The following is a 27,451-nucleotide window of genomic DNA, read 5'->3' as shown; positions in this document are numbered from 1 at the left end:
AGATTCTTACTGCTAGGAAAAAAAAAAATCCTGACATTTCCGAGTCATATTTTCCAGACAGCTCAGCAAGTGGATATTGTTGACTTGTTAAAAACCATGCACCAATTTGACTAGCAAGTGTTGTCAAGTAATTTACATGTTTTTTTATAATATACAAATAATAAATAGTCACTGTCAACACAAACCAATTACCTCTGAAATCCTAAAAGTACCACAAGCTGCCATTCACCCAGAAGCTACTGTTTCTTGTACATTCTTTTGCACGTAGAATCTTGTCCATCTAAGAGATAAAGGAAACAGCCACCAAGATTACCAGGAAGTCACTGAAGCTCATCTGTCAACCATCTTAACCAGCATCTCGTCTTCCTCCATCCTTTGTTCACGAAACCTGAGCAGCCTACGATGGGAAGGTATAAGATCTCCTCCACATTCCTTCAGGAAATAACTTTTATTTTTGCTGTGTTCGCAGAGTGAATGATGAGGTGAGTAAAAACAATATTTGAGGGCCCGGCCTGGTGGTTGAGTGGTTAAAGTTCCACACGCTCCAGTTTGGTGGCCAGGGTTCGTGGGTTTGGATCCTGGGTGCAGATCTATGCTACTCGTCAACCACACTGTGGATGTGTCCCATGTACAAAAAAATAGAGGAATATTGGCACAGATGTTAGCTCAGAACTAACCTTCCTCCAAGCAAAAAAAAAAGAAGAGGAAGATTGGCAACAGATGTTAGCTCAGGGTAAATCTTCCTCAGCAAAAGAAAAAATCCAAAAAAAACCCCACACAATATTTGCTTGCAAGAAGCATGTTCTACGTCCCTGCAAAGCTGATTGGTAACACACAACCTCTCCTGTGAGAGCTCCATTAATTATGCTCTTCGAACTATAATCAGATTTTTAAAAAACTGAAAACACAGAGAAGGTATGGAACAGTCTACAAGAGTTAAGGACTGGAAATCTACCTAAACTGAAAAGGTCTGGCAGATACCACAGACCTAGGGAGGCAAGGGAGCACTGGGGATTAGCCTTAATCAGAATGAGGCTCCAGGAAGGAGGTGGTTCCGGGGAAAAGGCAGAATCAGCAATCCACAGGTCGGAACAAAAAGAAGGAAGAATCAAGTCAGTCAACCTAGAAGGCACCCTTGATCCCTCTCTTTGCCTCAAACCCCACAGCCAGACCACCAGTAGGCCAGCAGTTCTGCCTGCAGGACATAGTCTGAATCATCCACAACCTTCGGTTTCCACTGCTACCGCTACCACCATCCCCTACCTAGAGTCTCTGACACCCCCCAATCGGTCCTTCTGCTTCCTCTCTTGCCATCCTACAATCTGTTCTCCATATGACAGCTGGAGCCTCCTTTTCAAAATGTCAAGAGGTCATGCATAAAACCCTACAGTGGTTTCCCACCCATTTAGAAGAAAATGGCCCCCACATCTCACTTAATCTGGCCCCTACCCACCTCTCCAATCTCATCCTCATCTTCCCTCCTTTTTCCACTGGACTCCCAACACTCCAGCCACAGCGGCCTCCTCATTCCCACTGCAGGGCCTTTGCACATGTCGTTCCCTCTGCCTGGGAAATGCTCCCTCTAAATCTTTGTGGCTTGCCCTTTCTTGTCAATCAGCTCTCATCACACATGCTACTTGCTCTCTAGAGATCAAAGACACCAGACGGACAAGGTCCTGCTTACATAAAGCTCACCTGCTACAAAAGTAACCACATCCCTATTCCTAGGCACGTTCTATCACTCCACCTGGCTTACTGTTTTCAGAGCACTACAGGCTTTCAAAATTAAACATTAATTTATTGTCTGTCTACCCCTCCAGAAAGCAAACAGTGGGTCTAGCACAATGAGTCAAGCTCAGGGAAAAAGAGAGCAGGCTGGGGTTAGTGAGAGCCAAACTACTGACCTCTATCCCCAAGGCTGAGACTGTCTCTTATCAGTTCTGTTCATACGCTCCTTGCTAGGCAAAAGCAGATCTTAAATCTCAAAAGAATACTTAAAATGGCCAGAATAAGCCAGAAGCTTATAAGGGAACCTTGTTTAAACGTGAAGGTTTGATTCTAAAAGGCAATCAGCATAAATAGTAAGTGTCCAAAATCTCTGTACCTAGCAACATGAAGTTGATGGCAGACTGGCACCTGTTACATCATAAAAATTGAAATAGGAATGCAAAAGCCTTGCTTTCTACATGACTTTGAAACAATCCACATCACAGTACCTGTGGTCAAAAGAAACATTTAGAACAGATGGTGACCAGTCCCAGGCTCACCAGGGCAGAAAGAGGAAAGAAGAACCTGCTGCCACCGCTCCATGGTACCAACAAACCTAAATTTCCTGGCATTGTTGGCAGTTGGCCCCTAAACAGTAAATAGAATTAATATTGTCCTTTTGATCAACAGAAACTCTTGGGGCATTTCAATTTCCACCACTCTTCCCACTGCAGAAACATCATTCTTTATTTAAACACTGAACAGCTAACTGTTGGCAGGCGGTTCGGAGAAGATGCTGTGTAGATCTTTCTGATGAAACAGTCCTCTGCCGGCTGAGCAAATCACCCAGATGTCGGTATTAAATTATGCAAAATGCATAATACCAATTAAAGAAATTACGTGTGAAAATATGCAAGAGCAAATTTCCTCACATTAATATTTAACTAGACTTTTTAAGTAGAGCAGGATCTTGTGATCACAAGTACTTTAGTATATTTGACCTAAATGGAAGCCCAAAATACTCGGGAGGTTCACCAGAAGGTTCCACAAGGGCATTTCTTTAGAGTACAAACTTTAACACAAGGTAAGAAAGCTCAGTGAAAGGATTACTTCAAGCGGCATGTTGTAACCTAGGAAGCTTCAATCTGATCTTAACCTTAAACTCCGGTCTTGTAAAGCTGGCCTACTCTTGTTTCTTACTCACAGAAACAGGTCAAGCTCGTCTCCACCTCCCAGCCTTTGTTCAAGTGATAATGTCTGCTTGGACAGCCTTCTAGTTCCTTCCTCTACCTGAATCTCACCCCTCCTTCCCCTCCTCCTGGAAAACACTCAGAGCCTACACGGGTCCACAGTGGACCCTTCCTCTCAATGACTACAGTTACCCAACCTAATCATTTGCCTCTCCGTCAAAAATTGACTAGTGTCTTAACATGTACGCATTGCTCGCTTCTCCTGCAAGACCAGAGGATGACCCAAGAAGTTTTTTAAAAGTATCATGCCTGCGCCCTGCTCCAGTCCTTCACATGAGCCTCTCAGGGGCAGGCCTGGGCACAGGTATCTTCTTAAGCTCCCAGGTATTTCACATCGAGGGTTGTGCCATAATTTTCTGTATCCCCAAACAACTGACACCTCTGTTCTGCTGGGTGCACTTTGAGGATATTCCAAGAGGGGAGTGCTATGGTTTAGACAAGACATAACTTTCAGTGAGGATGTGGAGAAACCTTTGTGCACTGTTTGTGGAAATGTAAATTGGTACAGCCACCATGGAAAACGGTATGGAGCTTCCTCCAAAAATTAAAAATAGAACTACTGTATGACTCAGCAATCCCACTTCTAGGTATATAAGCAAAGGGAATGAAATCAGGATCTCGAAAAGATATTTGCACCCCCATGTTCACTGCAGCATTATTTACAATAGTCAAGACGTGGAAACAACCTAAGTGTCCCTCGATAGATGAATGGATAAAGAAGTTGTGGTGCATATATATATAACGGAATATTATTCAGCCATTAAAAAAAGGAAATCCTGCCATTTGCAACAACAAAGATGAAACCTGAGGGCGTTATGCTAAGCAAAATAAGTCAGACAAAGACAAATACTGGATGATCTCACCTATACGTAGAATCTAAAAGAAAACACACACACAGATACACAGAATGGACAGGTAGTTGCCAGAGGTGGGAGCAGGGAGTGAAATGGCTGAAGGTGGTCAAAAGGTATAAACTTCTGGTGGTAAGACAAATCAGTTCTCAGGATACAGCCTGGTGACTAAAGTTAACAGTACTGTATCGTGTAATTGAAAGCTGCTAAGAGAGTAAATCTTAAAAGTTCCCAGGCCAGTCCTGTGACCGAGTGGTTCAGTTCGTGAGCTCTGCTTCAGCGGCCCAGGGTTTCACTGGTTCGGATCCTGGTGCGGACCTAGCACTGCTCATCAAGCCGTGCTGAGGCAACGTCCCACATAGCAGAACTGGAAGGACCTCCAACTAGAATATACAACTATGTACCGGGGGGATTTGGGGGGAAAAAGCAGAAAAACATAAAAAAAGAGACTGGCAACCGTTGTCAGCTCAGGTGCCAATCTTAAAAGAAAAAAGTTCTCATCACAAGAAAAATAAAATTCTAACTATGTGAGGTGATGGATGTTAACTAAACCTACTGTGATCATTTCACAACTACACATATATCAAATCACCATGCTGTGCACCTAAAACTAATACAATGTTATATGTTGATCATATCTCAAAACTGGGAAGAAAAAAGTAAAACAAAACAAAAAAGAAAATCTGCAGGTGTCTGGAAGCCAAAGAATTTCCAGCCAAATTTCTATCAGCAGAAACCACGCCTGCAAGAATACCGATGAATGCTTTCAATAAAAATCCGCCATCTTCCAGAGGCAGCAGGAACACACTCAGGAAATAAAATGCACTCTGTGTGGCAAGTTGCACAGGTGCCTTTGCATGATGCTGTGATGTTACACAGCATCTGGATTCCTAGCTCTGAATTAAGCAAGAAATAAACAAATATTAAAGCAAAGATCCTCCAGTTCACCATTTCTGCAAGCTATTTTTTTTTTTTTACCATTCTTTCACATAAAAATAAGACAGAACACATATGAAACAAACAAAGAAGAAGAGGTCTTCCCTAACAGGTGAATGAAGGGTAGTGCAGAGATGTCACTTGTTTCTTTGCCACTTGAGTCAGTACCATGACCAGAAGGGAATTTAGAAAACAGGAAGGAGGAGATGGAAAGAGAGGGAGGAAGAGATAGAGAAAAAGAAAAAGGCAAGGGGCTAGCTTGTGGCTTCTCACTATTTCTTCCTGGAAGGTGCACACTCCAGGCAAGCTGGGGAGTCAGTGAAGTCCACCTCCCAATGGAGGGGCTCCTTCTTTCTCCTAGTTAGCAATAAAACCCGCCTTTTACAGAGAAGAGAGAGTACAACGCCCTATCCTCTATTAACCTAATATCCACCCCAAACACTAAAACCAAATTAGTCCAATGAATCAAGCTGTTCAGACAGCTGCTTACACCACGAGTAGTGATGGCTTGTCCAGAGCACACATCAGTAAAGGAGTGAGTTTCCGCCTGACCCTGCAGGAAACTGCGGAAAAGGAAGGAAAGCCCAGCACAGGGCAACGTGACCTGGGGACTCAAGGAATGACTAAATAAACTATCCTCCAGGAATCCAAGAAGTTAATACTTTCCAAATGGTCTGCCACTCAAAGCCTGACCCTCTGAGAGTTCATGTCGTTTACACCACAACACAACACTTATATGAACACCAATCCCAAAAGACCAACTCCTCCTCCCCCAACCAATTTGGCAGGAATATAAATGCATGTCTTGGTTGTATAAATACTCTTATGGTCAACAATATTTTACACAAGTATTCCTGTAAGTGATACATTACACTATGAAACATTATTAATATACCTTTAGCAAGATAAATTGCACAGTAAATCAAAAGGGCACATTCACTCGGGTTACGCAAGAGGAGGACTGTCAAAAGCCCAAATACAATTTTGAATGCTGACTGCACATGGCCTCAATAGTTTATTAAAATATGAAACATAATTCATTTTAAAAAGAGAAATTACATTTGAAAGCTTTTTATAAGTAAAGAATGCGTGGCTAAGGTTATAGAACTATTCGAGGAAACATGAAATTCAAGATAAAAAATAAATTCTGTTTCCTGATCCATTAATAATAGTAAGGCAGTAAATGAAATAAAAGATACACCTGCAACACTTTCCAATCAGGCTTCAATTATTTCTGCTAATAAGTGCAGCCAGCCACTTATCTAAACATCTACTTCTCACGATCATAACCAGTCTCAAGTCAAAACCAAGGAAACAAGTCTTTCCGAAGCCATCAGAAAATCCAAACTCTGAAATCCACGTCCTTCATTCATTAAAAAGCAACATATAGGGGCCAGCCCCATGGCCGAGCGGTTAAGTTCGCGTGCTCTGCTTCGGCGGCCCAGGGTTTCACCAGTTCGGATCCTGGGCGCAGACACGGCACCACTGGTCAGGCCACACTGAGGCGGCATCCCACATGCCACAGCTAGAAGGACCCACAACTAAAATATACAACTATGTACTAGGCGGCTTTGGGGAGAAAAAGGAAAAATAAAATAATAATAATACAAAAAATCTTTAAAGAAAAACAACGTACATGCTGTAAACTGGATACAATCACTTTGGCAAACTGGCAGTATCCTCTATAGTGAAATAATCTCTGTACCTCGTGACCCAGTATTCCACCCTAGGTACATGCCCTATCGCAGGAGTCAGCCAGCTACAGCCAAAGCCCAAATCAGGCTAGCCAGCTCTTTTTTTTTTTTTTTTTTTTTACAAAGTGTATTACATAGTACACCCAATGTAGCAAGAATGATTTTTACAGCTTTAGATGGTTGAAAAAAATCAAAAGAACAATCATACTTCATGACATGTAAAAACTACATGAAATTCAAACTTCAGTGTCCATAAGTAAAGTTTTATTGAAACACACCTTGCACATTCATTCATTTACGTACTGTTCATGCCTTTTTTGTGCTGCGGCAGCAGATGTAAGTGGTTGGGACACAGGCAGTATGGTCCATGAAGGGGGAACTGCCTACTCCTAGCCCTTTACAGAAGCATTTGAGGACCTGCACATATGGAAATGCAGACGTGTTCACCAAAAGACATGCTTGCAAATGCTCATGGCAGCACTATCAAAATACCCCACGAAAACCTGAAAGCTACCCAAATGTCCATGAAGAGTAGAAGGGGTAAACTGCCACTTACTAACACAATGGAATAACATATAGGAAAGAGAATAAACAAACAAGAGCTACAGAAAACACCGATGAATATCACAAACCCAATGTGGAGTAAAGAAGCCAGATGGACCGGGAAAAACGATGTGAGGCTCCACGTGTCTAGGGTTCAAACACAGGCAAAACAGTCTATACAGACAGAAGTCAGGATAATGGTTACCTTTCAAGGGGAGAGTAGTGACCAGGAGAGGACCAGGGGAACCACTGGGGCTAGAAAGTTCTGTTTCTTTATAGAGATGTTGGTTACAAGAAGTATTCACTTTGTAAATATGATTCAAACTGGATACTTATGATTTCTGCACATGATTGTTCTATGTCAATACTTCAGAGAAAAGTGTACCAAAAATTTCTTTTAAATTACATCGAATTTACACAGGCTTGATAATGTGACTTCCTGAGCCACCATGAGTAGACATGGCCAGTAAGAAATGAGGAAGCACAGGACAAGGACATTTAGCATTCAATCTATGTGCACTGCTGCTTCTGCTATCATGCAAAACTGACTCAAGAACATAAGATGCGGGTGTAGGGGCATTAGCTGGCGTGCCCCTTTAAAAACCATGTGTCCTTGAGGCTCCTGTCTGGGCTATGCGCCAGCACTCACAATGTTCTGGGCTTGGCCAACCCAGCTGCTTTCTTGTGGGAGAGTTAGCACCAAGACCCTCGTGGTCTGAGGGAACACAGAGGCCTTCCGGGGGGGTTCTGGTCCTTGGAATGCAGGTCATACAGGGACAATCTCCCTTGGCAAGCGCACAGCCTTTGTTCCTCTGCCTACGGAAGCCAGCTTCTCTCAGGGGGTGGTAGCAGGCGCACGTTGCTGTCCAGCTGGCCGCCACTGGACCTTCCCTGTAAACCCATATGTTCATTCTGTGTCTCTGGGTCTTTTCTTTGGTCTCTCAGCAACCTATCGCACACTGCTCACCCAGATGGGCATGTGGCGAAACTGGGGCAATTTAGCACCGAAAGGCACAGTAGTAAGTGTGGCCTCAAAATATCCCTGTAGAGGGGCATAAAATGTACTCAAGTTTTATAAAGATGACATCTGGGTCATTAAGGAACACTCAGGCTCCCCTTACACTACAGTAAAGTCGCACTCCTCACCTCTCAGCTGCTTGTCGTTTTAATCACCTCACCTACTCAGGCCAGGGGAAATCACTCCCCAAAGGCGCCACATCAGAGACCGGACCATTTTCCAGCCGCGCGAGGTGCCATTTCCCCTCCCAGTAATTCTTCCACTGTTCACAGCAACGCTAGAACAAATCCACATGACAGGTACTTAGGCAGAGTTCTACTGCTATGCTGTGTTTAAGATGATGAGGAAGCCAGTTGTCTATTTTCTGAAAAAGTGCCACCCCAAATGGGTAACAATGTGTTTCTTGCTCTAAAGATAAACTTTCGTAACCTGGCAAACAGAAACTTAAAGCAAATGCCTCACTCACAACAGCATCAGATAATGAGGGCTCTGTACCAACATTAAACTACCACTGATAATTCACCCTGGGCAATTTTGTAAAAGGTGAAAAACCAAAGTACATAGAAATTTTAAACCTATAATCATTTTCTGTTTCTCCATGAGAAATCATCACAAACTTAGTAGCTTAAACACCACAAATTTATTTATTTATTTTTTTGAGGAAGATCAGCCCTGAGCACAAATTTATTATCTTATACTTTCCATGGGTCTGGAATCTGGTCATGGGGTAACTATTCTGTGCTCTGGGTCTCACAGGGTTACAATCAAGGTGCTGGCCAGGACCATGGTCTCCTCTGAGGCTCAGGGTTCTCTTCCAGGCCCATGCAAGTTGTTGGTAGAATTTAGTTCTTTACAGTTGTAAGATCAAAGTCCCCAATCTTTTTTTTGCTGGCTGTTGGCTCGGGGTCACCCTCAGATCCTAGCCAAGTGGCCCTCACAACATGACAGCTTACTTCTTCAAAGCAGCAGGAGAATCTCTTCCAGTCTGCCATGATAGTCTTATATAATGTAGCATAACCAGAGGAGTGACAACCCATCGTATTCACAGGTCTCGTGTACACAACAGGGGACAGGAATTGGAGCCATCTTAGAACTCTTCCTCCCACAAAAATGAATAAAGGTTAGTTTGCTTGTTGAAGGCATTTACAACTTTAAAAACTGATACTATTTTTCTTCTGAGACACTTAAAATCTGAAATTTCAATATATTAAAATTAGCTAAAACGACGTTTTTTTTCCAATAGGAAAACAAACTAAATTTTTTCTCCTGGTTTGTTTTCTACCAACAAAGAAAAAAAGTGTCTATGTCCAGTCACGGTTAAGAAAAAACCGTAAAGGAATCTTCAGTTGCAGGGACAGACTACAGCTCCTTTTCATTATGTCTGTCCTGAAAATACTCTCACTCCTTCCTTTTCTAGTGTAGTGCTGTGCCCTGAAACGTGTTAAGGAGGCAGTGCTAACAGCAGATCAAAAGCCTGGCCCTCCCTCTCCCTCATCTTTTACTTCAACAGTGAACTAACAAAGGATGTTAATCTGGAACAGAGAATAGGAAAAGACATCACATTCTTTTCGTGTATTTTATGCCTAGAAGTATGTATACATAGAAGATGATGCAGAACAGAAGCTATAACAACAATCCACAGTGTTCACCAATCAAAGAAAGGATGGCTCCTCCAGTCTTGTGGAGTCCTTCTCCTGGAACCCTGCAATGCTGTGCTTTACAATTAACGTGCTTCCATATGCCCAGTGAGAAAACAGAAACATTTACCAAATTATAGTCATTCCCATGGTAGTTAACTGAGGCCAAGAATATGCCTATACCTCTCTGCACCAGCCACAGTTTCTGGCACAGATAGTAGGCATGTCATCATTGTTTGATGATTACTGTGGGTTCTTAGAAGATGTGACAAAAACATTAGGAGGACAAGAGATATCAGTTCAGTCTAAACATCTTCCTTTTGGAAAATAGCTACTATTTTGTTCTAACTCTGATATTTTTTGTTGTTGCTTGTCTGTTTTGAGCAAGACGATATGGCACCGAGTCTTCCTCTAAACATGGGGCAGGACTCACTGCAGATACAAGGACTGAATAAATATTGTTGCGCCGTGTTCTGATTTAGACAGCACCTGGGTACTCTCCCCAGAAGTAAGTTACTGAACTTGAGAACTGCTGAGTGTGAGGACCTTTCAGTCTCTATTCAGAGACGCTCCACACTGGGCTGGTCAGGAGAGGCAGGGCTCTACCATCCTGCTTCCTGGATTCGAACCTGGGCTCCCACTCACGACCTGTGATCTTCGGTGAGTTCTTCATGTTGCTCTCTCTGTGTTTTTGTAAAATGGGGACAACACTACTTATCTCAGAATGTGTGTAAGTTTAAATAAGATGGTGTGCACAAAGCATTTAGTGGCCTGTACAACAGGGCCTAGACCCAAGAAAGAGTTCAAAAAATGTTACATATTTATAACCTCATCATTATAACACATAATTATTCTCAACAGGGGAAAACTGCCCTTAGAAAAACAGTTACCTCCCCTGAAATGGAGCAATCCTCTTAGAGACAGCCTTGTCCAGCCAGAGGCACAAGCGCACAACAGGTTTACTGTTGATGACCTCAAGTCTGCTTTTTAAAATTATCAACAGATTGTGTCATTTCACTAAATTTTGTGAATGAGTGATAATGCTCCCTCCCATTCTATATCAGTATATAAAGAGCTTCTTCAAGTTTTGTACAATTATATAAAATGAGAGTGGATACACCCTCATTTATTTAACTATCCTCTATCTGTGGGCATTTAAGCGGCCCTAGAATCTTTCAATCGCTGGCTATCTCCAACGTTGCTGAGACGAATAACACTGCATGTACAATGAACCTTGTGCTGGTTGAGGGAAAGGATAGACATTCATAACTGACTCTCATTTACACATCGGAAACAAGACAAAAACCTCCCTCAGGGCTTGAGAAGCTAAGTTCTACACAAAACTTAACCTTGGCCAAAAACCTCCTCTGTTTCCAGGGGCCAAGTGTACAATGTGTTAGTTATCACATGTGCACTTATTAGAGAATTTTCTGGAAGAAAAAGCAAGGAAATAAGAATGAATAAATAAATATATATGTACATATATTGTATACTATATTATTCCATATATATTTATATACATATATGTATTCATACATATATGTGTGTATATATAAATAGTTTTCCCCCTCCCTTAATCTGAAGTCATTCCTACTAGGGACTTTACAAAAATTTAAATATACTCTTAAGTGAGCAATTTGAATAACAAACAAAAGTCACAAATGGCTTAGAATTCCAAGTGCTCTCAAATGTCACAACCAAGGAACAATTTTCATGGACCTTTTCTGAAAGTATCAACCTCAAGGTCATGTCACGTTTTTGCCCATGTCAACACTATTAGAGAAGGAGGAATGTCAGGTCCTTTTTCACAGAACCACAGGGTGCTTACATCCAGAGCTGCGCGATTCAGAGTATAGTCTGCAAACTTTGCCACCATTCCACGATAAGTACAGAAATTAAAAGCAAGTATTCAGAAACTTTAAGAGCAATTGGACAGAGTAATTTTATGAGCATTGACTCTAATAAGAAAACAGTGGCACTGGTATTTTCATGTATCTCTTGTTTCCCATTTTATTATTCTAGTAATTCGTTTTTATTTTATTTTATAGATGTATCAGTGCACAATCGATTAAAATTTAAAAAACAAAAAGAACCCTGCATTTGACCATCAATCGTGTAGACAACCTCTTCCGGTAGGATTCTGCCAGAATGGGCAACCTACGGGAATGTAAGAAGCCTGTCGCGCTGTCTTGATGTCACCAACGGCCCATAAGGAGTGGGAGAGATGAGGCAGGAAAAAAGAGGTTGTCAACTTGAATAAAAACAAAATTTACCCCTGTGCATCAGTTAAACAACGAGAAAACAATCAGGAATGCTAAAAGTCCACTTTTTGTTAAAAGGTAAATTCAAAAGTTTAGGAGAAACCATAAAGGCAAACCGATTGTGGTTTTAATGAGAACAATGTCAAACATGGGCCGTTCCAACATCAACAGCCCTGTAGCCGTTATCAAAACACCAGATCAGGGTTACTTTGTACTTTAATTAATCTAATGAACCGGTCGTCTGGCTTCAGCAGACATTTTTAAATGTCACTGCATACCTCGGGGCTCCAAGTGAACCGGGTGGCGAGCTCTTCTCGCCATCTTGATTCCATTAATGCTTGCCCACGGGAACATTTTACGTCTGCATTCTCATATGCCGTGATAATGTCGTCAATTTATGCTTCATGATCCCAATTAAAATACAGAAATGTTAAGCAACGGAAATCTACAAAATTAGAACAATTCCTTAAAAGCGACTATCCCCTTAATTCAAAAAACAAAATATGAGACTATAGCTGCCAGACTTCAGTTACCTAAAAGGTCCATGGATTCTAACTGCGAAACAGGGAAAATGTTGATCTAATTACTAGAGACCATATTATTTCAATCCTAGGTACCGGATCAATTTAGGCTTAAACCAACAGCAGGCACGCTAGGTAGCATGGTGGATTTCTGAAGACTACAGACTGAGCAGTAAGTGCTCCTATATAGAACTTGCAGACAACTTGAGAAAATATTCGGACTCAAAACACCCCCCCTACACTGGATTAAATCACCCATTCTCACCAACTCTACTCCCACGTTACCTCTCAAGAACAAGAACTTTGCCTTTTTTAACCTGATCTTCCCAGCCCCAGCACACAGCAGAGCCTCAAACAAGAAATGAAGGTTCTCTTGCAAACTAAGTGAACACTTTAAATCCTTCAAATCATGGACTGTACTTGAAAACAGAAAAAGAAGAAAGAATATAATACATCTCTTTGGGCACTTAACTGATTTACGTTAGATATGGACCACTTAGAATATCTTTTCCTTTTTTTCTTCCACTTGTTCTAAGATTTAGTATGGCCTAAAAACGCTACCCTTAAATTAGACAGTCTAAGAAAGTTGCAGATAAGTAAAAAATGACAGAGACTCATTCTGATGTGAAAAATATTCCAACGTTTTTGATCACCTTCTTGAACTGAGATCAGAGAACTGCCTTGACTACACTCACTGATCACGGAAGGGCGGGGTGCAGGGCTTCTACAGGATAACCTGCAATTTCATTCGGAAAGGAAAAGGGGTGCAAGATGCTTACACTGGAAACTCCATTAAAAATGCCCACCCCAAATTAAAATCTCTAATAAAAAAAGCTCTGGCTTCTGATGGCAACTGCTAACACCAGAGGCAGCTGTTCTACTCTCTTCTACCTCTGCACTGAAACGCTAATGAAAACACAGAAAGAAATGCAAACTAACAAATACTTTGGAATTTAGAAATATTGGTGATAATGGGCCACATCCTGAGAGATATTTCTATCAGTAAAACTATGGACAGGTAAGCGAAAAAAAAACCAGCAAGGTTGGACAGAAAGACAGATTTCTACCCATGCCTCTCCATATCCCACTACCAATGCTTGGCGGGAAAAACCTCCTTTCTGAAGTAGGCTAGACCACTTCATCATCCCAACTCAACCATTCCCGTTGTTAGTGCTCTTTCTGCATCAACAGTCACTCACAGCCAGAATGGAAGGAATAGGGCATTGCACACCGTGTCGTGGCATTTGATGGAGGTAACAGGAAGGGGCAGAAGGAGGGAGAGCTACCCATGCAGTGTCGTATAAAGAAGGCAGTGTCTCATGCTGCATTTATGCTAAGATAAAAAATAGACATATTTCCATCTATTATGAATAAATCTTCCCTTCAATAATCCCATAAAGTACAGAGGGAATTGGCCATCGCTCTTCAAAAAGGCAAGCTGAGCTAAACAAACGAGTGGAAGATAACAAGAATTCGGCAAAGGGCAATCCACTTAGACCAGTCCTTCAGCTTGTGATCTGGCAAAGAATTCTGATAAGAAAGAAGGTAGGCAGTGCTGGGGACCAAAGAAAATCCCCACCCAGGGAAACGCAACAAGAAACAACAAGCACAAGTAACCACAAACAGAAGCAACAACAATATCACAACATTAGCAAACACCAACCAGCACCACTGACCACAAACAAGGAACAACCACTAGCAAACAATCCAAACAACAAGCAACAACAGTCCACAACAAGAGCCAACACAGGGACTGTCCCTCCGATGCAATGCAAAATAAGGGGAAGAATGTATTCGAGACACCAGGAATAAAGTATTTTGCTCTGTTCTGTTTACAATAAAAAACAGAAGCTAATCCAAGAAAATGTGTCCTTGAGAAAAAAAGAGATAAATGACAGAGAGAAAAAGAGAGAGATGAAATGGCTGAAATCTGAGTGTAAACTCAGAATTAAATTCTATACTATAAGGGGAAAGTACAAAATCTCCATTCCAGATAACCAAAGGAGTGAAGCAGAGAACAAACAGGAGATGCAGTCACAGAAAGCAAAGTGTAAGGAATGAAGAGATAAACAATGTAGGAAAAGATGACAAATATAGAGGAAGGAAAATGGAAAACCTAAATGAAAGGAAATGGGTACTCCAGAGGAAGAGAAGAGAACAAACGAAAAACAAGCTACGAAGAGTCAATGGAAAGAAGCTGAAAAGAGGCCAACATGTGACAAGGAAAAAAAGGCTCTCTGAGCAGGAAGGCAAAAGGAGAACTGTAAAAATTTTAAAATTTAAAAAATAAATTTAAAAATCCTATAGGTATCAAAAGGGGTGAAGATTTACAAAGGAAAAAAATATTAGGCTGATATTAGAATTTCCCTTGGCAATACTGACCTCCAGAACATAAGAAAGTAACAGTCACAGCTTTTTGAGGGGAAAAGATCAAGAGAAAAAATTTCTACACTCACATGGTTTTCCATTTGCAAAAAAAAAAATAGCAAAAGCACCCAAAGAAGGTCTGCAAACCCACTCTGAAAACAATTACTCTGAGATGATAAATAAGAGATGGTCCAAACAAAGAACTTAAGAAGGGAGGTGGGCACGGGGCTGTGGCCTAAAGGAGTGGCAGCAAGCACTGAAACCTCTGCAAAGTGAGATTGTTCTTAATTAACTGGTGGAAATAAGATTATAAAAGTAAATGCAAATGTCAAAATTGGTAAATTAAATAGAATTATTAATAATAATTACATTACATCAACAACTGTAATGGATGGCAGATGGGTGAGAGAATTACTAGAAAAATAGCTGCTAGAACTGAACTGAGTTCACAAATTTGGTTCAGCAAACTTTCAATGAGTACCCCTCAGGCAAGGAACCACGGGACATGAGGTGAATGCAGTTTTTAAAGAGGGTAACTGTCAGACTGCACAGCAGAAATATTAAAAGAAAGTTTAAATTAAGGGTGAAAAGAAAAGAAAGACAACTTCTATCTTTCAGAAAAGCAAGCTTTATAATTGATATATTGTGGAAGGCTGGGCGATGGAACACAAAGGGCAAACACAGATTTTTTTAAATTCTAAATGCAATCTAGTCTACTTCAGTATGAATCTATGTAAAGTTTACTTGTGTTTAAGTTCTAACCTCTTCCTATTTTATAGATCTTTGCTAATTTAGATCATAAAGGAAATAAACAGGAAGCTAGAAGAGACACAAATACCCCCACACACAGCTCAGTGTTGGTGTTCACACCACTAAGGACTGGCAATACAACAGAAAAGAACTTTACAAATAAGCCCCAACTCTACCTTTAAACATTTGCACACAGAGCCCAAAGACTCAGCAGACATCTTCTAGCTTAAAATACCAGAATCCTAGGTTACTGGCTTAAGTTTGGCAAAGTTCTACTGTAGAAGCTTTCCTAGTATGAGGAACCAAAGGACAGGAGAGCCAAAGAGGATCTGAGAACTCTGTGAGTGCATCTGCAAACACACACACTCACACACACGCACCCCGCCCAACAGGCTCATTCCTCTGCTCGTTCCCCAAGTTACACATGCTTTATTACTACTGTTCCTGTCTGACTGTATTCTAATTGTGTGCTGTCTTCTCCCTGGGCTGTGAGTTCTTCGAGAACAAGGACAGCATCTCACTCAGGTCTGTCACTCCAGCACCTCACAGTGCCTGGTATCTGGTATCTGCTCAATAAATGGTGCTGGCTGAACTGAGCTGTAAGTGAGAAGAGACCCAGGACATTTGGAAACAAGCATATGGTATTCAGGTCCGTATTGTGATTGATAGGAGTTCAATGATGAAGGGACTTAAACGTGCCACTGTTTGGAGACAGATAAATAGTAAAAAATTATGTGAGCAGGTTATAGCTTACTGTCTTCCACCAAAGAATACTGCAATTTGTTTTAAGTGACAAGTAATGGAGAGTATGAACAGAGTGCAGGGCAGCACGGATGATGACTGCGTCATCTTCTACATTCCTGAATATTTGCAGACAGCTCGGGGTGAGTCAAAAGTCTCTGTCTCAATGTTTCTTCCACATTATGTAGAAAATAAACTTGTCAGCATATATTCTGCAAGCTGCCTTCCTAGTTCACATAGAAAGAAAAATCCAAACGAGAAAGACTGAAATAGAGCAAGTCATTTAGCATCTCATGTGGCTAATGTCTTTAGGGAAACATTTCTATAACTGTAACTTCCTTATTTGGCCTTCTGATGGGAGACATTTATAGAAGCAGATGCAAGATGCTGCTAGACTTGGGGGACATAAAAACACATTTCATAGAATAATGAGGAACAGGAAAAAAAAATGGAGCTCCTCCAGCCACTCGGAAAGTTTATGCCACACACACAACTGCACTTCTCTTAGTAGTTAAGTTTTCACTGATGGCGATTCCTGATAAATCATAAGTGACCCAAAATAGCTCCCCGAAGTAGCTGGCAGACTTCCTTTTTTGGATCCTATGCCATTTTCATTAAGCTGAAATAATTACTACTATGTAAAAAACAAAAATGCTGTTTCTCAGAATATATTAGCCACGTTCATTTAAATCCCTGTCCTGTGAACTTGACAGACAGAGGTCAGGAGGGGAAGTAATTATTAAATAAACTTTGTCCCATGCTCCACTGCCCAGTTCTGGTGAAGATGGCATATGCAACGCACCTGAAACATTCCCGAAGAACCCTGTAGAAAGGGCTGTAAAGCAAAATTTTTTTATTCAGGGGCCAGCCCCACGGCATGCCCTGCTTTGGCAGCCCAGGCTTGCAGGTTTGGATCCTGGGTGCAGACCTAGACCACTCGTCAGGCATGCTGTGGCAGCATTCCACATACAAAAAAGAGGAAGATTGGCACAGATGTTAGCTCAGGGTGAATCTTCCTCAAGCAAAAAAAGAGGAAGATTGGCAACAGATGTTAGCTCAGTGCAAATCTTCCTCAGGGGGAAAGAAAAATTATTCAGACTTCTGTTTCACTTATTTTAATACTCAGTGTTTTAAAAATAAGCTCATATTTACCTATTTTACTTATTTATTTACTTTTTTTTTTTGAGGAAGATCAGCACTGAGCTAACATCTGCTGCAAATCTTCCCCTTTTTGCCAAGGAAGACTGTCTCTGAGGTAACATTTGTGCCCATTTTCCTCTGTTTTATATGTGGGATGCCTGCAACAGTGTGGTTTGCTAAGCAGTATGTAGGTCCACTCCCAGGATCCAAACCAGCAAACCCTGAGCCACCAAAGCAGAGTGTGTGAACTTAACTGCTATGCCACCAGGCTGGCCCCGCCACATTTACCTATTTTAAAAAGAATGCACAGGCTCTATCCAGGTTCTGGTAGGAGTATGGAGACTGCCCACACTTGAATCTTCCCACCAAAAACCATGAAAAGCAACTAGAAGAATAAACAAAATCGATAGAATAGATGACACAGGAAATGACAACTGTGTGCAGGGGAGAGCATATGATGAGGAGGAATGAGGGGAGGGTGAGAAGTGAGAGACATTGTTAGTAGCAGACTCACAAAACACCAGCAAGAAAATATTCACCGCCAGAAGGAGAGGTGCTCACCCCTTGTGGGAACTGCCCTGAGCAGGTCTAAGAAGAACAGAGTAGAGCAGGAAGCACTGGTGAAGCAGAGGGAAAAGGTATGGAAAGGGATAAAAGAGTGAGTACCGTGTAACAAAGAAACTGCCCACTCCAGTAGGAGCAGCAGACCTCTCACGCTGAGAAACTGGGAAGGACGCTCTAAGCCTTCCACCCTCACAGGACCCTCCTGCTAGGAAATACTTCAGGAAAACACAAATAATTCAAATAGGAACAAAAAAGTGAGCAAGACTGCCATATCCACTATAAGAAAAAAAAAATTATTTCTCAGCAGCACAGAAGAAAATTCACCAGAAAAATATAGCTGCAAAGCTAGAAGTTGCGATAAAACACTCCGAGTAGTCAAAGACAACAGAAGGAGGGGAGAAGAAAATGTACAGAATTCAGGAAGGATGAAAAAAGAAAAAAAAGCAAGAAATGAATATTAGAGTACAAAGAACACACAGGCAAACAGAAATCCTAGAAAGCACAGTAAAAGACATAAAGCATCGAAATGAGAAAAGCTATGAAAATGAAACAGAGATAGATAGATGGATAGAACAAAAAGTGACAGATACACAAAAGTAGTCAAAGGAAAAATACACACACACACACACACACACACATACATATATATCTCCAAATAAGAAAACTAAAACAATGGAAAACGTAGAATAGAATGAAATCAAAGACCCCTGAGAACCAGATGGACTGTCTGTGTCTAACCTAAAAACAAAATGGGGTCAAATGGCCATGACAGGACTGGGATACCGCAGTCACATACTCTGTATTTAGAAAACCACAGAACACACTCAAGTGTTTGACTCCGCCAAAGTTTCTGATTTTACAGAAGTCCCTAACAGCCACCTGGACCTAACCAATAAAACTAACCCGCACCAACCAATCAGGACTAAGAAGACTTACATCCCTCATTTGCATAAGCAGACCTGAGTGGGAACCTGGGTAGGAACTGAGTACCTGGGTGGGAAATTTTTCTATAAAAGCAGCCCCATTCCCTTGTTCTCCCGGAGCGTACTTCCATTTTGCTGCCAAAGACTACGTCTCCCCAGTTTGCAAACTGTAGAAACAATAAAGCTTTCCTAACTAAATTCTTGTATTCCAGAGATTTTTGTTGACAAACAGATCCAATATTTGAAATCTAATGCAAGCAGATGTCACTGAAATAAAGACTCTAAACCAGGGGTTGGCAAAATGGAGCCCAGTGGCCCAACCCAGCCACGCTCATTTGTGTATGTATCATCCATGGCTGCTTTCACACTGCAACAGCAGAGGTGAGTAGCTGTGACAGGGCCCACATGGCCTACAAAGGTGACCACTCTCTGGTCCCTTACAGAAAAAGTTACCAATCCCTGCTCCAAACTGTGAATTGGACAGCACTCTAATCACCTGGAAACACCAAGACATGCACTAGGAAAATGAAAGATGAAGAATCTTTTGAGCAGCCAGTCAAAAAGACCAAGTCACTTCTATGGGAAAGCAAATCAGGTTGGCAACTGACTTTAACATCAATCCAATGCCAGAAAATAATGGAGCAGCGCCCACAAGGAAAGAATGAATGAACCAGGTACGTATGCTTTGAGGGAGTATTTTTCCTGAGAGATCCTCCAGAGAAATCTACAGAGGACAAGCTTTATCTAACCAAGAGATGAGAGAAACTTCAGCAAGAGGGAGTGATGAAGACCCATAAAATATTTCACTGTAGAACTAAGACTTCAACAAATTTGGGAATAAAGATGACTGTGAATAGCATGTAAATGTTAATGCATGGTTAATGCACTGATAAGGCAGCAACAGCACAACTCAGAGGCCATCTCATAGGAACAGCAGAGGCAGAAAGGATGGCATTTTAAGCTGATAAACCTTATTTAAGGATACAAAGTTAAACACTAAGGTATGTTACACAAGTGACCCAAAGTGGAAGTGGAAGAGGAGAGGAAACTGGAAGAAACTACAAATTAATTTTGTTGTTGCTCATTGCAGAGGACCAACAGGCATGCTCTAAACTAAAGGAAAAGGGGACTGAGAGTCTCGTGACTCTAATGACATAGAAGTAACTTAACACAACAGAAAAGTACAGCCCTCCCTAAAAAATGGAAGTACAAAAACACATTGGTAAGCTAACAGAAAACATAGGGAAGATGCTTTAAAATGCACACACATATACATACATAAGCAATGTGTAAGTTAACACCACGGAACTAAACCAATCATACTGGCTGTATCAAAATGTAAAAACAGGCTTAATTCAATGACTTTCAGATTGATTAGCAAAGCAAAACTTTTTTCTGTGCCAGGTACAAGAGACACCTAACACAAAATCCATCGGATTCAAAATAAAGTCAGGAGCAATAGCACACAAGACAAACACAAACCACAGGAGCTATGTAGGGGTCATGATCTTGACATTAAACAATACAGAATTAAATAACGTAAACCGTGTGACATAGCTGAATGAATAGACGACCAAAAGAGAAGGCCGAAAAGTTCAGAGATAGATCTATGTATACGTGGGAAGTTAACAACTGACGGCATATCAAACAGTCACGTAACGATCAATTTTAAATATATGTGGTGTGACAACTGAACAGCTATTTAGAAAAAGATAAAGCTGACTCCATAATTTACATATTTTACACAAGATAAGCTATATGTGGATCAAAGATTTAAATGTAAAATATAAAACTATACAGATGCTATGAAAAAATACACTATACTTACTCCTTCATAATCTCAAAGTAGAGAAAGCCTTTCTAATTATGATTCAAAATCCAGACACCATAAAAGATTTAGTAAATTTGACCATAAAAACTATATGACTATATTATATGCTTTATATATACATATACACACACACACAATTTATAAGCACAAACACAAATTTCCACATAACTCATGTATAAAGACACACACCACATAATGACATTAAAAATTGGGGAAAAAATATTTGCAATGTATATTACTGACAAAGGGTTAGCACATGAAGATCCCTAGAAATTCAGGGAAGGGGAATGACTAAAAAGCCAATAGAAAAATAAGAAATTTATAAAAACAGATAATTCACAGAAAAGGAAATACAATTAATTGGCCCTTTAATAAAACATTCTCTTAATTTCACTCATTAGAGAAATGCAAATGAAAACTGTTGTGATCCATTTGTGATCTATCAGACTGGCAAAAGTTTAGCTTGACAACATACTCTATTGAGAGGCTGTGGAGTAAGCAAAATGGCACGACCCCTATGGAGAAGAATTTGGCAATATCTTCGCAAATTACAGATTAATTTATCCTCGACTCAGCAATTTTACCTGTGGAATTCTATCCTATGAATTCGTAGGAAAAAGTAAGAAATGACTTTCACACACAAATACATACACATACGAGTTATTCAGTTATTCCTTATGATACTGTTTATACTTCAGAAGACTGAAGAACAAAATGCCCAGCAATAGAGAAACCTTGGGGCAATCTACAGTGGATACAGTATATCTATCCATACAATGATGTACTGTGCAGTTGTAAAGAAAAAGAAAAAGGGAGGGATACCTCTAAGGAGAGCTAGGATATATTGCTAAATGAATAAAAACAAGATGAAGAATAATGCATACATTTTCTTGTCTTATTTTTTGGAGCAAGTGTGGAGAATAAAAATATATATTTATGTTTGTTTCTCAAAAGCATATTCATATTATTCATATTTTTCAAAAGAAAAACTTGAAAGATAAGCAAGTGACTAATAAGTTACTTATGGGGGCAAGGATAAAAGTAAGATTTATCTCTATGCACCTTCCTATATTGATTTAGGCTGTAGAATTACATAAATGCAATATATATTATATATGCACACACATGTATACATAAACACACACATATAGAATTTTTATTTATGTATAACACATAATAGGTAAATATATATAATTTAAAATTTTTAAATGCTAAAAGTGAAAATAAACTTAAATAAATGAATCCAAGTGTTCATCAAAGTGAAAACATAATCATTATTTCAAGTGAATTTATAACACTGCACTGACTACATATCTTCCTTAATAGAAAGCATTCTGAGGACAAAAGACTCTACAAATTTATTTAAAATTTCATTTAGTAGTTTTAATATTAGTTATTAGTATGCTGTTTTGAAACAGTTTTCAAATAAATCAAATAATACACAGAATTAAATAAATAATTTCTTAATAGTTTTAGGAGTCAAGATTTTTAGTTAAGGGAAAAAGATGTATAATTATGAACTCAAGCAAGCTAAATACGGAGCTGGTATTTGTGACATGGCTCAGAACCACGGCACCCCAGCAGCAGTGAGCACCCCAATGTTTGGAGGTTGGTCTCTAATGCTGTTCCTCACTGATATGAACCAGAACTCCCTAAAGAAACGGCTAATTTCAACTCTCAGACAGAAAAGGTTCAACACGTACCAGGGACATCTTGTTCTGGCACAAAACAAGAAAGTTTTCAAAGATTTCTAAGGTGTTAGGGACACAGGTTAAAAACAGCCACTGAACAAAGTTGTGAGAATTTGTACATCAAAAAGAATAATGATTGTAGTTGACTGAAACACACTGAATCCAGGAAATTCCAAAATTCTATAATCATCATCATCATCATCAGAGGAAAAGCCAGAAAGAAAAAAAAACCCTCTTATTTGTCATCATTTGATGTAACTATGAAATCAACTCCTTACCTTAAAGTATATGATAACTAAAGGCAAAAAAAATGAAGCATTTATCCTGCCTTTTCAGAGGATCTAAACAGGACCTGGTCACAGGAGAAGCTCCACTTCAGAGAACAGTGCTGGCTAACAAAGCGCAAAGGATGGTAAAATTAGAAAATCATTATTCTGCAACTTCTAATGAAACCATTGATTCAGGCAAGAATTATCAACTGTTGTCAAAACCAAGAAGTAAATGGCTCATGGGAACTAAAGTGACAACGTATATTCTTTCTTATTTCCACTCTAGTGCCCAACAACTGTCTGCATATAACAGAGACAAAAACCAAAATAAATAAATAAATAAAAATAAAGGGGGAAAAGAACAAGAGAAAACGGCAGTAGGCTAAATTAAGGAGTGAGGACGGACTACAAACCAACTGCCAGGAAGTCCTACATCGACATTCTTTTAGGGTGGGACAAGCCTCTGACCTTAAATATATCTGCCAATACAAAGAGGGAACACGTCTGTCTCATGATTCACAGCGTCTGAGTTAAAAACAAAACCTCTCCTCAGCACAGTGCCCACCCTCCCTAACCCCAGGAGATGGCTTCCCACAGTCTAGTCCTTAACGACTCCTCAGCGTGAAGGTGGCAACCGCTTTCCAGGGCATTTCTTACAATGTCCTTCAATAGAGGCTGATGGGATATTGCCGAAAGTTAGCTCAATCAAAGCAGCTCTCCTAGGAGCTACTACGATCTCATCCAGGCAAATAATTTTGATGGTCTGATCTAATCTAGGGAAAGATTTCTAGGTATCTAGAATCTAACTCACCACATTTCACTCGCACAAACACACGGCAGATTCACATTTCCTCTGGGAGGCCTGATTTGGAATACACAGCTCTGCAACGCTTAAATTCTCAAATTCAAACTGACATTGATGTCTTTGCAGTAGACTGCTCTTCTTTCTTTAAAACAAAAATGCAGAAAGAAAAGGCCTTCAACGATCTTGCTAAAAACAGTCTCACTGTTTTTCTTATTCCAGTTAAGGCGCGCACACAAACATGCGTACACACATGAATGCTTTACTCCAAAACATACACAATTTGTGTGCTTTTTAACCAATAGGTCCTGAAGGAAGGTGGAGCCCCCTGAGCCCCATACTGTAATCCCAAAGAATTTGAAAAAGATAGGCACTAAAAGAGATGGCTAATATCATAACAGCTGAAACACAAGTAACTCGCCCAAATTACACAACTGGTAAATAGTACATCTAGGACTGGACCTTAAGTAACCTGACTTCAGGGACCGTGACATTAAACACTACACTCTGCTACCTCTCGATACCACATCCTCCCCCAGAACCACGGATCATAGATCCTGTCCCTATGTTTTTTGCCACAGTTGGCTGGGGAAAGACAAAACCCCAACTTGATTACCATTTTTAGTGAGCTATGAATGCTGTGGAGTAGACAAGGCTCATCCCATCATGGAAGGACCTGCCTCACTACTCAGCTCTAGGCTTCAAGGGTAGAACCATCTATTTCTAAAGCCACAGGGTAGGAACAGATCTATGATGCTTGAAGATTCCATCCATGGATCAAATCAAGACACAGAAACAAGTGAGGATAATTCCCCCTCCTCATCCTCCTCTCCAGCTACTCTCATTTACAAGCTAGTCTAAGCAAGACAAATATGGTCAGAATCCCAGCAATTTCTCACTCTTGCTGACAATACTGATAAACAGTCCTTAACTTTGGGAGACCTCAGGTCAAATTCCTCTTAGAGACATGCCATGCAAGTGCTGCATTTTTTGTGAAAACAAAAGAAAAATAAGCAAATTGTGCCACCAACTTAATATTTCTAAATCTACGGGTGCTGTTGCTAAATGACAATTATACATACTCAGAAAAAGGCAGAAAACATGTAATGCTGCAAAACTTCTGTAAGCAATATCTCAGCCCAGAAATCATATTCGCTGTTTATCTAATAATTAAAACTCAATGGCTGACTGCTCAAATGAAGTTATGGACTTACAATTTAATGTCACCACAACCTTTCATTTCTGGTCCATGAGATGTTAAAACGGGAGGTGGGGGTTAAGAGAGTTCCGAACACCCTCTGCCTTTTGAAGCCTTTTCTGCCTCATCCACGAAAAGCCTGAATGTGATTTATAATCAGATATTCATTTAACAGCTGAGCAGGTCCTCCGCAAATGCTGTCTAGCCTTATTTGGGTAGAAAACAAAGAGGACTATGAATAATGTCTTGAAAGGTGTCTGCCTCATGCAATCTTGAAACTTCCAGCTCAAGGTGTTAATAAGGAGTCACAGGAAGGCCTCCCCCAGATAAGGAACTCTCCCTTGACACGGACAAGGTCCTGAAACAGGGCATGATGATAATCAAGGAAAGCTTCCTGGCTTATCCACATCTGCATCACTGGTTCAAGATCACAAAAAAAAAGATGGATGGGGGGCCGGCCCCGTGGCTGAGTGGCTAAGTTCTTGCACCCCACTGCAGCGGCCCAGGGTTTCGCCGGTTCAGATCCTGGGCCCAGACATGGCAGGGCTCATCAGGCCGTCCTGAGGCGGCGTCCCACATAGCACAACCAGAATGACCTACAACTAGAACATACAACTATGTAATGTAATGGGGGGCTTTGGGGAGAAGAAGAAAGAAAAAAAAAGAAGATTGGCAACAGACCTTAGCTCAGGTGCCAATCTTTAAAAAAAAAAAAAATTGGATGTAAGATACTTTTATTCTTCTAGGAAGAAAAAACACTACCCTGCACTACCCAAGTAAAGCACAACCAAGAGGAAAGCTCAAAATCAGTGTTTCAGGAGGTGGAGGGGGGTGGTAATAGTTTTCTTTTGGCTTCGTGAGGCCCTTCTACCTTAATCAATCAAGAAATCCATTAAAGATTCTGCCCCAACCCAGATCAAACAGTGTAGGTTTGCTGTGAGCCACATTACTGCCTGCCAAAACGCAGCTGCTGTGAGAGCAATCCACAAAGGCACTGAGGCTGCCGACGATGAAGAGCAGCTAAAGGAAATGACAGATGCAGCATCCACAACTGCCCAAGTGAGCAAGGCCAGCAGAGAGGACGAAACATTAACATAGCTGCTCCACATGAAAAGAAAATGTTAAATCAGGAATAACCTCACCTTCTCACAGTTCTTCACTCTTCCAATCAATGACTCGCTTCTGTCACCTAGGCAATTGCTCATCCAAAGGTGAGCATGATAATAAAAGCAGTTATTAAGAAATCAAATTCTAGGATAAGAGTCAAAACAGGAAGCCACTGCTGAAACTCATGTTCTAACAGCATTTCTGATATCAATTTTTCAATAATGGTCTGATGTGTATGGGTAGCATATGCTGTACTTTTCCCAGAAAACTCTGTCTTTATGAATAAATGTGGTTAATATAACAAAATACTACTTTCTAGCCAAGATTAGCTTCAGAAAATAGCTTACGTTAGATGAAATGAAAAGTGAAAGAAAGGAGGGAGAGAGAAAAGGAGGAAGGGAGGAAATCCACATACAAATGTGCACACACGCACATGCACACCCACAGCACGCCCCACCAGCCACTCTGCAGGAAAGCCAAAGAGATTAATTAGATGATTTCCGGAAAGTGCTTTGAATTCTTTTGAAGAAAGGTGCAATATTTATGGAAGGTATTAGTTTTCTTATTATTCTGAAAGGCAATTTCATTCACTTCCCAATGAAACATAATACAACTAATATCCAGTCAGCTTTCTTTTAACCATGAACATTAATCAAATCAGAAGTCTTTTTAAAACTTATATTAAGCAAACATCAATTCCCCATTCACCAATTCTAATACTTATATGACTATCATTTTTTTAACAAGTGCCTGGAGTCATGATTTCCTGCCAAACTAATTTAATATAAATTTAATTACAGGCATACAGATATTTCTGACTTTTGAGAGTTATGCCCTCATCACCAAGACTATCATACACAAATATTTATTGACTACCTACCCTGAGTAATACAGAGAAGCATGAAATGTAGTGCCTGACCTCAAGAAGCTTGTAACTGCAGAGAGAGGACATGAACATAAAATATTAAAACTATCCACTAAGATCATATTTAACCAATACCGTGGCTGGGGGTGGGTGTCAGGTATTGTCCACCAAAGAATTTTCTGAAAGCCCAGGCTTCTTTTAAAAAGCTCTAAACCATTTTCTCAAATGCAATTACATTCGAGGGCAATTTTCCTAAAAGGAACAGCACATTTGCTGTCTCCTGAGTAGAGCACACTGTCCTCGACCGCTGGGACTCTCAGGCACCATTATGACTTCAAATGACTCGTGCACAGAACTCAACATCTGCCTTCGTTCAGTTTGGGCTTTGGAAGGTGGGGTGGAGGCTGCTTTCATCCTAAACCAGGGGGCCGTCAAAGTGCTTGGACTTGTTTAAATTATTGTGCCTTTTCTAAAACTGGCAGGTTGTCATTTATCCCTGCTATCTGAGCCTGCTCCTCACAGCTCCTATCCCACTTCTAATTTGCTTCTTGCTAATCTCCTGTGGGCTGGGAAGCTCAAAAGCCCTTCTTAAGGTGTGTGCACAGCCTTCCTTTGACTTTGACCAGTACTCAAAGGGCTGTTTTAGTGCTCAGTTATATTCAAGATAGCTGAAACTGTCAAACAGACGTGTGTCTCACTTCTCCACCCATAAATGCCAAGTTTAAAAGAATAATAGGATACAACAAAAATGAGGAAAATAAAGAAAAGTACTAGGGGGGAAAAGG

General features: G+C 40.5%; 1 protein-coding gene across 44 annotated transcripts in view; it reads right to left on the bottom strand.

Annotated features, from left to right (window-relative positions):
* KIF16B (kinesin family member 16B) overlaps positions 1-27,451 on the bottom strand; it is a 276,847-nt gene that overhangs the window by 149,127 nt on the left and 100,269 nt on the right. For 2 of the 44 annotated variants that reach the window (XM_070247109.1, XM_070247113.1), the window contains exon 1: positions 26,802-26,948. The exons of 39 other annotated variants lie outside the window; for them this stretch is intronic. The gene's annotated coding sequence lies outside the window, so the exon portion shown is untranslated. Of the gene's footprint in view, positions 1-26,801; positions 26,997-27,451 lie in introns of those variants that run through there. 3 more of the 44 variants (XM_070247110.1, XM_023626093.2, XM_070247127.1) reach the window with 3 other exon arrangements.

The sequence above is a fragment of the Equus caballus genome, chromosome 22 (assembly GCF_041296265.1).
Source record: "Equus caballus isolate H_3958 breed thoroughbred chromosome 22, TB-T2T, whole genome shotgun sequence".
Taxonomy (NCBI): domain Eukaryota; kingdom Metazoa; phylum Chordata; class Mammalia; order Perissodactyla; family Equidae; genus Equus; species Equus caballus.
Note: the sequence above shows the minus strand (reverse complement) of the source record. Positions and strands in the feature narration are given on the sequence as shown.